The sequence below is a fragment of the Podarcis melisellensis genome (assembly GCF_964234715.1).
Source record: "Podarcis melisellensis genome assembly, chromosome: 3".
Taxonomy (NCBI): Eukaryota; Metazoa; Chordata; class Lepidosauria; order Squamata; family Lacertidae; genus Podarcis; species Podarcis melisellensis.
This window is the reverse complement of record NC_138530.1, coordinates 86,012,327-86,026,100: the sequence shown is the minus strand read 5'-3', so window position 1 is coordinate 86,026,100 and position 13,774 is coordinate 86,012,327.

Genomic DNA, 13,774 nt, shown 5'->3' with positions numbered 1-13,774 from the left:
CTGCATAATAACTCAGATTTTGGGATGAATGAATTGTTCTGCTTCAGATCCATATAAGTTTCATATGTGTTTGATCATAAGTCCATTCTGTTCCATTTGTGCATTAATCTGTGATTACACACACACACACACACACACACACATTTGTACTAAAATAAGCATTTCATCACATGTGTTCAATTATCATAACTCTATGCATGCATTTTAAAATGTACCCCCTCCCCCGCTAAAATATGCATTATTTTACACATATTGGTACATTTTTGAACTGAGAACTGTTATCACAAAATTCAGAGAAGTGTGAATTCCGAGTGATAATTAAGTTCTGATCCATGTATTAGTGTGAACTAAGTTGGTTTGCTTAAAAATGCAGAACAGATGAAATTCTCCTCCATTCCTATGAAATATTTAATCCAGTGTAGAAATGCATTAAAGGATTAACAGGGATATGAAAGAAATTTGAATTTACCTAATTTGCAGTTTCTGAAACAATATGAGAACTGAACTGTAGCCATCCTTCAAAATTTGCACTTCTCCCAATTCTGCAATGCAGTTCTCCAGCCATGTAACATGTACAGAAGTGCATATGGTAGGGTAAAGGCTGCATGTAAAAGCTTATATTAGCAAAAATAATATACAAAGTACATTATAATAGAAAAATTGTTGTGCAAAGACGTGCACATTGGGAGAAACAGCATACAAAAATGCATCTAGTAGAAGAAATTTGCCCTAAAATGCTGATGAATTCTTATTTTCAAAAACTTTGTAAGTCCACTCCCCCCAGCTGCTGCCAAAAAAAGCAATGAGAAACCAAGAGAAACCACAATTGACAGATTCACCCATCCTAAATAAAAAGGGGTACAGCATTTCTGACAGCATCATAATACACTGTGCTTAACCATAATGCCTCTGTTTCAATCCTAGTTTTCTAGAACACTAACATTTAGCATTCCTTTTGAGACGTTATAGACCTGAAATGGTTTCTCTGGAATCCTGCTTTCCCCTTCTTTTTTGGCTTCACTGCAAGGCTTAATTTGTATAGCTTGAACTATCCCATAATACACACGTGTGCGCACACTTACATGCTAGTAGCGCTCAGCACATTTTTATCCCCCAATGTGTTGTTTTTAAGGGGAAATAATCTATTTTGTTCCATACAGCCCAGCCTCTTGCTAAAAAGTTTCTCATCTAAGTGTATTGATTTTAATGTGTGTACAGGGTTTCTGTGGGTTTTGTGTGTGGCTAAATTAACCTATTATCTTTAGCTGTATTAAATAATAATATTGAGAATCCGAGTAAAAAACCCACTGAGAAGACTCGGAAGAGCTGCCTGGAGATTACTAGCAAGTCTTCGCTGAGAAATCTTCAAGAAAAACTACTTGCAGAGCTCTGCATTTTATTTTGCTGTTAGAGCTGTCAGTTTTAGCGATTCCAATAATACGAACCTGACCGGAATATAATAAAAACAAATAGGGGGTGAAAGCACATGCATAATATATGTGTGCATAGATAAATATATACACATCTCAGCTGGAAATCTTTCATTTGGATATATGTGAATATCTGTGATATTCCTTAAGGTATTCATTTCAAATCTGAAACAGATATACAGAATTCGTGATCAAAGTGTTCTGGTGTTCTCTTGTGTCCTTTGATACACCCTTAAAGGAACTGGTTAACAAATCCTAATCTTGAAATATTCACCACTCTGTAAACATTTGGCTGGCTGTTACACCCAAGGATTCTGCCCATGAAAAAACATGCATTCAATGAAAGGAGCCAAATGTCATTACCTTGGTGATACATTTGAAATGTCAGCACAGATAGTTGGAAATTATTTTCTGCTCCTATAGCACATTCAGCACATGTTGCTGTCGTGTTCATCCTCACAACAAATCCCTTTCTTATAGCTATATTAAAGATGAGAAAGAGATTTACCTGGACCAAACATAATTTAAGAAACAAATATAACTCTTTTTTCGGTTCAGTCCCAGGGTTCAACCTTCAGAAATTTGGGGTTTGGACAGGTTTTGCCAGACACTCTTTAGAATTTCCATCTGATGGGTGTGGCTGATGGACAAATAATATACAATCCTAACCCCATTTAACGGGGGATATGCCCTTGCTGAATTCAATGGAAATTACCTTTGAGTAGGCCTAGATAATTCTATGGCTTTGAATGTTTGGCATCTTACTTTTTTTATTTTGATCTCTTGCTCTTTATATAATAGCTTTGTTGTTTGGGCTGGTGTCAGGGGCTCAGGAGCAGAGGCACAGGAGAGGGAGGAAATGGAGAGCGAGGGGGAGGAATCCGAGGGGAGCGTAGGTGATGACAGTGGTCCGAGGGATTCCCTGAGTCTCTCCAGCGAATCAGAAGATTCACAGAAGGGGGCCCCGATGGCCAGGGCAAGGTGGGTGCCAAGGGGGATACCACAGAAGGAAGGGGCCAGCGGGGACTCCCAGAGCAGCAGTTGGAAATCAGGACCAGCTTCCCCACCAGAGCACAGTGGGGGGGGAGGAGTCCCAGGTATCGGGACCAGTGTACTCACCACCAGCGAGAGGAGATGAGTCAGGATTGACCACGCCTCCATCGGAGAGCGGGGAAACGGTCAAGAGGAAGGTTGCCGTCTGGGCGCGCGCGCCAAGTTCAAAAGTACAGGTGAGCGGCACAGCAGGTAGCCCAGATAGGGAACCAGGTCCTAAAGCCCGCCGGAAGGAGGGACAAGAGTCAGGGGGGTCAGCGTCAGAAGAGTCCAGAAAGGAGGAAACCCCGGGGGGCAGACGGACCCAGAGGAGGAAAGAACAACGGAAGAGGTGGAGTAAGGCTAGAGTCTTAAACTGGTGTCTAGGGGGCGGGGACTCAGACGGAGCTTCGCCGGTCTAGGTTCTAAGACGTAGAGCTGCACGCTGCGGCTTGGAAATGGAAACTGAACTTCAATAAAGACTTTTGTACATTATCACAGACTAGCGTTGGTCCTCTGTGAGCTGGGACCTAGAGGCAGCTCTGACAGCTGGATATACATCTATTTTTATTTTTCTGCTCACATGGCCTGTTGTCTCCAGTATGACATGAGTAGCCACACTCCATATTTACCAATCGTTTTAATGAATGTTGCATCTTTTCTGTTCATGCTGAGGTTCCGGGATTGCATATCACCATCAGAAAAGGTTGAGGACAAGCTGTGGAGATGCTCCGCAGAAGGCACCTGCTGCTTATTAAGTGCTTCCCATCAAGGGACAAAGTGGGGGGGAGGAGAGTTCAGACACAACAAACCTGAACCAGTTACATCACTGAACCAGTTGACAGAAATAATAAAGAAATATGAGCTGAGTGGGTGCCTGTCCCATTGTCCTTGCTGCCTTGATAGGTGGTTTCCCAGATTGGAGCTCTTCTGGCCAGGGCCACCACCAGGTTAGACTTGAATAGGGTGGGAGAGATGTAGCAGAACCTGTGCAACATTTGAGAGGTTGAGTCCAAACACTTATGGGGCTGGATATTGCAGACTTGTTCAAAGCAGGATATTTAAAATCAGATTAACCTGTACTGTCTTCCATCATTCATACCCAACTCACTGAGCCCTATTTAGGAAACAATTGGCCACTCTCTGGTTTTTACCATTGAAATGGTGGCACTGTAGCTCCAGGAAATGTTGCCTGTTTCTTCGGCAACTATCCATGAAAGATCCCATTAGTATTCCAACCACATCAGAGCTTTAGGACCATCTCCAGGTAAGGTAGGGGACAGCCCGGCTACTCTTTACAATTGTAATTTCAGTCAGACACAGGTAATGTGTCTATAGTCTATGTGCAGCTTATTTATGGGCTTGAAACTTTTGTGTCACTTCTCTTGTTTCCGAGTAACTGCAGAGGGCAGATCTCACTGATCCCGCTCAAGCAAAACAGTGTGACTGACTAGCAGATGAATAAAATCATGGAGAAGCCATATGTGGCATGGCAGAACCCAATCATCCTGGCATTGTGTATGCAGAACAAAAGTAAGTGCTGTGGGGTTGCCATGGCCCCACCCTCATACCTCAGTTTCCAAGAAACAGTGTGAAAGAGACATGCACGTGCACAAAATTCCTAGCAATTTAGAACATCAATGGTTGATTGTAATTTGAGGTCAGACTTTGGTGTCAGCAATGACATATGCATCTCCATGCCAAAGTTAATTTCAAACTGTAAACTGTATTTTGTTTTATGTGTACATTTTTTTTAGTTTACAAGGCCCTTCAGTTTTGCTTTTATTGTGTCTCTTCAGTGCTTCACAACTTTTCTTGCAATTGTGTAAAATTCATTTAGAGGATTCAAATTAAAACTGAATGCTTCCTGTCCTTTACTTTTTACTGGGGCAAATGGCATTAAAAGTAGAGAGCCATTTTATGCATTATTGGCTTTACGCCCTAATACTGTCCTTTGCCATCTGCATTTATTTGTCCATGCTTCATTAAATAACCTACTTAGATGGGGTGCCAATGTTTGCCATTTCCCTTTTATACTGTGACCTCCCCAAGCAAGGATAAGGCTTGTTTTCAAAGCCTTCTCCCCACATGAAAGTTTTGTCTAATTTGATTGAAGTTAACATTGATATGGATAGAAGTGGGACAACTCCTTCCAATAGTGAGTTCAGAATCACAGCCCAAATGGGCTCCCTGAGAAACATGAGGGAGGTATTTCCAGGCATAGCAATGCCACAAAGTTTGAAAAGAAAAACGCTGAGCTATCATGAAATGTGAATGATTATTCCAGGGAGGGGGGGGACCTGAGAGAAACATGAATGGAATGGAGTGGTAGCATGGAACTTTGAACTCTACTCTGTACTAAAACACTTGATCAGAGGACCCCACTTGAAAAGCTAAATAACTGTTGAATAGTAAAGGTAAAGGTACCCCTGCCCGTACGGGCGAGTCTTGACAGACTCTAGGATTGTGCACCCATCTCACTTAAGAGGCCGGGGGCCAGCGCTGTCCGAAGACACTTCTGGGTCACGTAGCCAGCGTGACAAAGCTGCATCTGGCGAACCAGAGCAGCGCACGGAAACGCCGTTTACCTTCCCGCCAGTAAGCGTCCCATAAATAACTGTTGAATAGCTTCACTTTAATGACACATGAAAGCCTGCTGCCTGAGATAGGCAGCCCCTATATAATGCCCCTATATAATGTCCATAAGAATCCCATTAGGGATAGTATCCAACGTTTTGCTTCATGTAGAAAGAAAAAAAGCTTCCATCCAGAGAGAATCATGTACATAGAAAGCATCCTTCCATAAGCACAATTCTCCTCTAAGAATGGAAGCTCCATTGGATTCTACCCAATTTATTTTTAAAAGTTGTGTTTTAAATTCACTTTCCATAATGTTCCAATGCTCCACTTTCCCCCATGAAACACCCCACACACCACCACACATCTATTATCTGTTATACGAGAGTAATGAAGGGATAATTCCAGTACATTGCTTTCAAAGGGGCATGAGAATTGGGCCTGGACTCTCTTATCCTACTTCCTGTGATCTCATTATGATTTCTGACAACCAAAAGCAGGTGTAATAAAGATTTTTCTCACTGACTTGAGCTTTTCTGATGTGTTCGTTTCACAAAAGAACTACCGAGGCCTCCCACAGAATATCAAGACTTGATAATCTTGTCGCAGAAACCTTTAGAAAGTAACCTCCACAGCTGGCTGCTGAAAAGGTGTGTTGTGAATAAAAAGAAGGCAAAAGGTATTTGTCCTCATTTACATTAAAAACATCTTTTATAAATGCCTGACATATTTTACGATATGGATGCCATTTTCTATGCTGCCCGGCCAAATAATGATTGGACCAGTCCTTTGACTCTTCAAAAAGGGTGTTGCCTTTGTATGCAATCTCAGGTCAGAAAGAAACTTCACATAATCAGACAACATGTATACAAGTGCTGCTGAAACTCACTACCTGTATTAAGCCACCTCATGAGAAGAGAAGACTCCCTGAAAAAGACCCTGATGTTGGGAAAGTCTGAGGGCACAAGGAGAAGGGGACGACAGAGGACGAGATGGTTGGACAGTGTTCTCAAAGCTACTAACATGCAGAACTCTCACGGTACATCCACCATGGGCTCCTTTCACACACTGAAGCCTTGCAGCCTTTGGGACTACAGCTGCCATCATCCCTCACCAATGACCATGGTGACTGGGAGTTGTAGTCTACTAACACCTAGAACGTGCCTGGTTAGGGGAAGCATATGCTGGATGAGAAGCTGTGAGACATCAGTAAGCAGTAGCTCCAATGTGTACAATATTCACCCCTGGCTCATCTGGACGTCATTTCCAGCTGGAAGCTACTTCCGCTGTGACCTCAGAGATTTAGATGCTGAGCAGCAACTGGAACATCTGAGGACCAGGGGAAACTTGCAAACCCCTTTGCTCCTACATTGCTTCTTATCATGTGAAGGAGCAACATCTGGCTGCTACAGTAGTTATTTTCTCAGATACCTGGGTGAAGGATTCAGAAGCTTAGCTGCAACATGTAACAGTGGTGTAGCGTGGGTTGTCAGCACCCGGGGCAAGGCAAGTAATTTGCGCCCCCTAACCCCCAGATGTTGCGCCCGGTGCGGCCGGCCCCCCCTGCACCCCCCACGCTACACCACTGACATGTAAGAAGAAAAGTGTATACACATTTTTAATATATATTGTTAGCCATTTCACGAAGCAGATAGGCTTCAACAATGTCCCAGTCTTTGCTCACTATCAACATGTCTGTGGCTGTTGTGACAAGACCACATGTGCATTCAACACACATCCTGCTGTGTGGTCTCACACTTATTTATTTTCTTTAGATAAAGGTACCCCCGACTGTTAGGTCCAGTCGCAGACGACTCTGGGGTTGCAGCACTCATTTTGCTCTATAGACCGGGGGAGCTGGTGTTTGTCCGCAGACAGCTTCTGGGTCATGTGGCCAGCATGACTAAGCAGCTTCTGGCGAACCAGAGCAGCACATAGAAATGCCATTTACCTTCCCACCGGAGCAGTACCTATTTATCTACTTTATCTACTTGCACTCTGACGTGCTTTCGAACTGCTAGGTTGGCAGGAGCAGGGATCGAGCAGCAGGAGCTCACCCCGTTGCAGGGATTCAAACCGCTGACCTTCCAATCGGCAAGCCCTAGGCTCAGTGGTTTAGACCACAGTGCCACCCACGTCCCTTTGTTTAGATAGCACCCTGAAAACTTAGATTAATAAGTAAGGCTTATATAAAACATTACAAACAAATATGGAAAATGCACATTTGAGCATTTCATCTACCTGCTTCTGAATTATATCATCTTTTCCTGACTAGCCCATCTACAATACAATATTTAATGTTAACCCTTTAAAAATTGTTAGCAGGCTTATCTGCCATTCCAAAAGCAGTGATTTCTGTCCTCTATAATTCTGCTCAATAAGCAAAAGCAAAGAGTGATGTATCTCCTCTTCTCTGCAATTTCTTTTTTACACTTCACAAAAAAATGTACACACCGATCACTGTGGATAGTCTAAATGGTGCAGTACTACTTGAATGCAATTCTGTAGTCCCATACAGGCCTTTCAAAAGAAAATAATTTCAAATAAGTAATGGCTTTCGTTTCCTTGCCCCTCACATACCTACCCACAAGATGTGATACAGATGCATCTTACGACCTGAAATGCCTTCTAGGAAAATGAATAAATTCAAAATAGGCTGGCAAAAATTAAATAAATAAAATCTGCAAAAAGACCTGTAGCAGCACCAACATCTGAGTTCGCTCAAGAGAAAGCTGACAAGTTTTTGAAAGCATATGGATAGCTTAGGGGTTATTTCACTACCTCACATAAGGAGAGGGTTACCCAGATGATCTCCATCTGTTTCGATATTGATGTAATGAGAGGTCTAAAAAGGTGTCAGAAGATGGCTCTGGAGACTAGGAAGGAAGATGCAATCTACGGATCTTTTGATCAAGAAATGTTGTCCTTAATTAGAAAGCTTATCCTGCCTTGTTGTTGGTCTCATTAAAATCAATGAGTTTCTTTCCCCTCCATCAGTAACCAATGTTTGCACTCAGGTTTTACTTTCTCTTGCTCTTGCTCTGACTCTATTGTTCTCCTCTAAGACAATCTGCCCAAGGAATATCAAACAGCAGCTGTATGATAACAAAAGGAGTCATTCTAGGTGTGTGTGATGTGGCAGAAAAGTCTGTGGATCTGCAGGAAACCCAGCCCTTCCTTTACCCCTCTCCAGAATGGGAGACTAATTACTAAATTCTGGGAGTTGGTGTAGTTTATTTCAGTTCCTTTGTTTCCAATGGAATCAAAACTTAAATAGAAAACATCACTGAGAAAGAGACCCAGAACAGGAAATAAAACCAAGCAGAAATGTACCCTACCCTTTATCTGACTTTGGTAACTCTTCTCCATTCCAATCACTTTTTGGATTCCATTGTTAATGGGAATGAATTTAATTCAAATGCTCTTAAAATGCATTGTATTAAGGAGGAAATATGTTGAAGTCACCATGCTATTTTATTATTGGAATTCTCTCGTGAAGGTTTCAAAGAATGTTTTTTAGGTAAAGATTTTAAACTTTTTTTTCTTCTTATCTTACCTATACCACAGCTGTCTTGGATGAAAAATTGTCTTATTTTATTCTTTTTTCACTCTGTACAAGGCTCAAGGCTCTGACAAATAGTTTTATCTGTCTGCCGTAGTCAATCTTTCCTTTTTATTATACACATAAACAACATAGGTTCTAATTTATTCCTCATCGGATATAATTAATAACACAGGGATGTGAAGTGAGAAGGCATTAACTCTTGACAGTCAATTTCATTTATTTACTGACATTTTAGGAAAGAGCTGTGCTTTACTCAATAATGCTTTTAATAGAAACAAATGCATTAAAATGTCATTGTGGCAAATTGAAACAAGAAAATGGGGAGATGATGATGGGACTTAATATGCCTTTTTCCCTAGTTCTTCCTTGAAGTAGTGAAGAAATTTGGCAACTCTCCACGGCTTTCTATCTCAGTCTTAACGAGTTGAAATTCATGAAATCACTTAATGAAAATAAAATGAGTAACAGACAGTAGTTAATTTGGGGGGGGGGGTGAGAAATTGTGCCATTAATCCATTTTTTGGTGTGCTGCACACTGACTTTGGAGTTTTTTCGCTTATAATTTTAATTGCACATAGCACTTCAATCATGATGTCTTTGTACTACTCACTGCTACCTGGTAGTGAAGGGTAGGCTATAAGTACAAATAAGAAATAAATTAGATAAATAAAATCCATTTATTAAATAAATAAATACATAACTAATACCCATTTAACCTGCTAATTTAGGCATAGCGGGCCATGCCAAAGAGAACGCCCTTCTGGGGTTATAATTGCCTGCTTTGTCACTTCAGCCATGTGTGACAGTGTTGTTTAGGTCTTCAAGTGTCAACAACAAAATGCAAGGCAGGCACTTTGTTCGGAATGCATTTCTAAATGTGTTTTCTATCCAATTGTGCCTTTCAAAACCATTTTGATGCAATACTTTTTGACCTGTTGGAACACAATGCAAAAACAAAACAAAAAACCACCTGTGTGTAACTATGTACAGTGGTACCTCTAGTTAGGAACTTAATTCGTTCTGGAGGTCCGTTCTTAATCTGAAACTGTGCTTAACTAGAGGCGTGCTTTCGCTAATGGGGCCTCTTGCTGCTGCTGCGCCGCCAGCACACGATTTCTGTTCTCATCCTGTGGCAAAGTTCTCAACTTCAGGTAACTCTTCCAGGTTAGTGGAGTTTGTAACCTGAAGCATTTGTGACCTGAGGCATTTGTAACTCGAGGTACCACTGTATGTTAGTCCAGATGTGGATCTGGTTGATTCAGAACGGAAGTCACAAAGATCAAATTCCTCAAATAGTTGATAGAGGTGGGCTGTACCAAACTTAAGGCTGGAGAAATCATTAACTGATACCACCAAGAAGGCCCACTCTAAAGTCACCACCGCCCACCTCTGATGGTGGAGAAGGGCCTCTGAGGAAGATTTTGATACTCAAGCAAGCTTGTGTGGAAGAAGGGGAAATGGCATCTTTCATATGAATTGATAGGTATATTCCATGGTAAGTGGAATAAGTGGAATAATAATACTGGCTAAGTATTACTGCAGCCAGTCAAACTCAGCTATCTTTTGTACTTCCTAGTTGAGATACATTTTGGCTTCTGAGGTTTTTTGTGTTTAAATTAAATTTCCTAGGCGGAAGTTCGGGGCAAATGTAAATGTAAATGAGAACCTTCCTATGTCAGCCCAAGTCTATTCCTTTCTAATTGAAAGCAAAGAACAAACAGACAAACAAAAAGAACGATTTCCGAGCGCAACCTCGAGCTGGGAAATATATCAAAGTAATATCCTCTTGAAACACTCTTTTGTGCATATTCAGCATTTGTTTAATCAAAGTATGTAAACATTATTTTAAAAAATTATTCCTCTGCCATTTATCACACAAGCAGAAGAAAGAGACAAATTATCAGAGGAGTAACACTGCCAACCTTATGTAATGTAAAGAATAAATGGAAGCTTGTTGCAGGGGGTGGGAGCTCTTTACTGTAAGGCATTAGTCAGGCTGGTGGTTCTTATACACTCTGGCAAAACACAATTTTTCATGCCCTGACACTGACAGACTGTCCTTATTTTTAGATCACACGCTGTAGTGATAAGCCACCAAAGTGGAAAGTGTCCTGCTTGATACTGGGGTTGGACTGTGATTATTGCTGACACAAGTCTGGCATTCGAGAATATCCATTTGCTAGGCCTTTTTATTTCTGAGCTGTGCACTCGGAAGAAATACAGATCCGTTTTGGGCCCGACTGTATTGTGATCGAAATCCCTTCTAATGGACGGTGCTTACAAGATGTCTCAGAAATATATACATCATTCAGGGCTAGTCATACATCTTCTTTCCACAGAGCAAACACTGCCCATTTAAGGAGAAATGCTACATTCATCTTGATGTGCTTTTACTCCATACATCACAGGGTGGTACTACAGGTTTGCTTTGGGGAAGTAAGCAAACGCAGAAAAATTACCTCCCCTAACCTGGATTCATTCATACTTGGGAGGAGAAGAAAAATGTATTCTGCAGAATTGTCTTTGGGATTCAAGTATCTATGGACCATAAAAACTAATGATTCGTATGTTTGTATCATCTTTTATGGAAGAGACAATGTTGGACAAATATTTCAACCAAGCACACTAGAATTAGACAATAAACCTTCCAATGAAACCATTTGTATTGCCATTTTTGTTTAGAGCCTTTATGGAACAAAAAGCTGTAAAACTGTCTTTCCTTCGACTCACCCAGGCCAAATGATGGCAATAGGGGTTGAGCGGTCTACTGAAAGGATAGCAATGTGCATGTCTCATTGTGTCATATTTTGATTTCATATTGCAACTCAAAGCTGTTAGTAGTTATTTCACATTTCAGCCTACAAAGAAGTTTCATATAGCTGGTCGTGGTGTGTTCCATTCTGCATGCATGTACTGCACAAGTTCTCTGTAAGGTTCAGAGCAGACCAGTCCTCTTCCTTTTTCCAGACAGCCCATGACTATATGCACAGTGCAATGCTCTTACTATTCCTAAAGTGGCTCACTGGGATGAGGGGGACAACTATGCTAGCTTCTCGGCAGGTTAGTCACTGTTGCTCACCAGGTGGTGGAGAGAGATGAGTGAAGTGGCAGGGAGGATATCATGGTGGAAAAAAACCAGCAGGAGCACCAGATTGCCTCTGTTTCTGTGTTTCCACTGCACTGACCTCACCCATCCCCCTCTCCCTCACAGCAAGCAACTGCAACCCACCTGCCAGGGAGCTATTATAGCTGTTCTGCCCCACCTTGTAAGCTTCTTCTGCTATTACCTGATACATCTCCCCTATGCATTCTGCTATTACCAGATACATCTCCCCTATGCATATCTATCAGTTCTCCTCTTTAATGCTGCATTGTAATTTATGTATGGTGGGATGTATCCTTACTCCAGCAGCTTCTGGGCAGACATCAAACTATAAACTTCTCTCATTTTGCAATGCTTCTTAGTAGTCCCACACTCTGAAGTTTTAGGTTTGTTAAAAATAAAAGTAAAAGTAAACATCTCTGAAGAACTGCAATGATCAATTGAGGTTTTTAATCAAATATTGAGGAGGGGTGATTAAAGGAAATACCTCAGCTCTAGATAAGAAATTTAAAATTGAGTTAAGACAACAATTTTTTCGCAATTTTGAAGGGTTATTTTTTAATGGTTCAAAGCTAATTAAAATGGAATTAAGTATTGCTGTGACAATTGACATTTGCTTCTGAAACGGTAATTTGCTTTGTAATTAATGTAAATGCGATATTATTCTTCCTTTTAAATTATTGGTGATGCCATTGTTAGCAGATTAATATTATCAGAGTAATCAAAGTGATGAAGCTGCAGCAAATAAATGCATAACTTCCAAGGATGCCAGAGAAGCAGGCAGCAATCACTGAGTTGGACTCAGTGGGAAAGTTTGGCCAAGGAAGGGAATATTTGCCAGACAGATGCCAATATTTGGGTGGTATTTAATGAGAAATGCAGTTTTTAAACCTTGGATTTTGCAACAGCAAAAGCTACTGAGGTTTTCCCCCCACCCCTCCATAGGTCTCCACATGTGAGTGCCTTTCTGTAGGCATAATAAGCACATCACATTTCTCTCTCTCTCTCTCTCTCCCTCTCTCTCTCTCTCTCTCTCTCTTCTGCATAGGTGACCACAATGAAACCTTGCAATGACAAATGTCCATTCAGTCAGGATTCTACTCCCAGTGTCAGAATAGCCCATCAGCAAAAAAGTAAAGAAAGAAAAAGAGAAGGAAAGGAGAAAGAAAAGAAAAGAAGATGAAAAAGTGAATTTGAAAAAGCAATCTCAGAGATTCATCACTATGAAAAAGCGCATAATGTGGCACTGTAGTGACACACTATCACATAAAATAGAAAGGAATAGCCACATTCATCTTAATGTGCCTGCACTTCTGTTGGAAGGCATGCCACCATGCTTTATAGTTTCTGTATTGTGTATTCCAGTAGAACCCAATGGCTGGGAGAATCCTTCTGTCCAGTGCTTTTCTTCTAGAAAGAGAGGTGACGCTACTGCATACTCTTGAGTACCCCCAGAAAAAAGCACTGCTTCCACCTCCCAGATAATCAAAATAACTTTCAGCTCTTGAAAAGCATTAAAAAAATCAAAAATATATCAGCATTTGGAAAAAAGTAAATATTTCCTGTACACTAAGCATTTTTAAAGAACATACTTCAAGAGAAACAGGACTAGGAGGCATCAACTTGACCTGCATTTTAGCCTTTTGGAAAGGCACAGTTGACCTTCGTGATTGTCTTCTTTGTGCTGTCCATATTACTCACGTTGGAAGAAAAGCGCATACACTTTGGATGAATTGTTCAAGAACAGTTGGTTCTGCAGGAAAATATGACTTCTGTAAAGCTGCCAAGGTTAGAAAGATCAATGGATATTTGCTGCATAAATACTGTTTGTGCAAGATGAAGCAACCTGGGGGCTGATTGAATTTATGAACCTCATTTCCCCAGATTCCTATACATTTGGATTGGAGAACACTGCTTGCATATGCAAAGGCCAGTCTATCTTCCACTGAAGGAAGTCAGTCTTTCTGATTGCGTGCGCACACACACACAGAGAGAGAGAGAGAGAAAGAGAGAGAGACTTAATTTTTCTTATAATTCTCTTTTGTCTTCTGAGACCAGTGTTATATG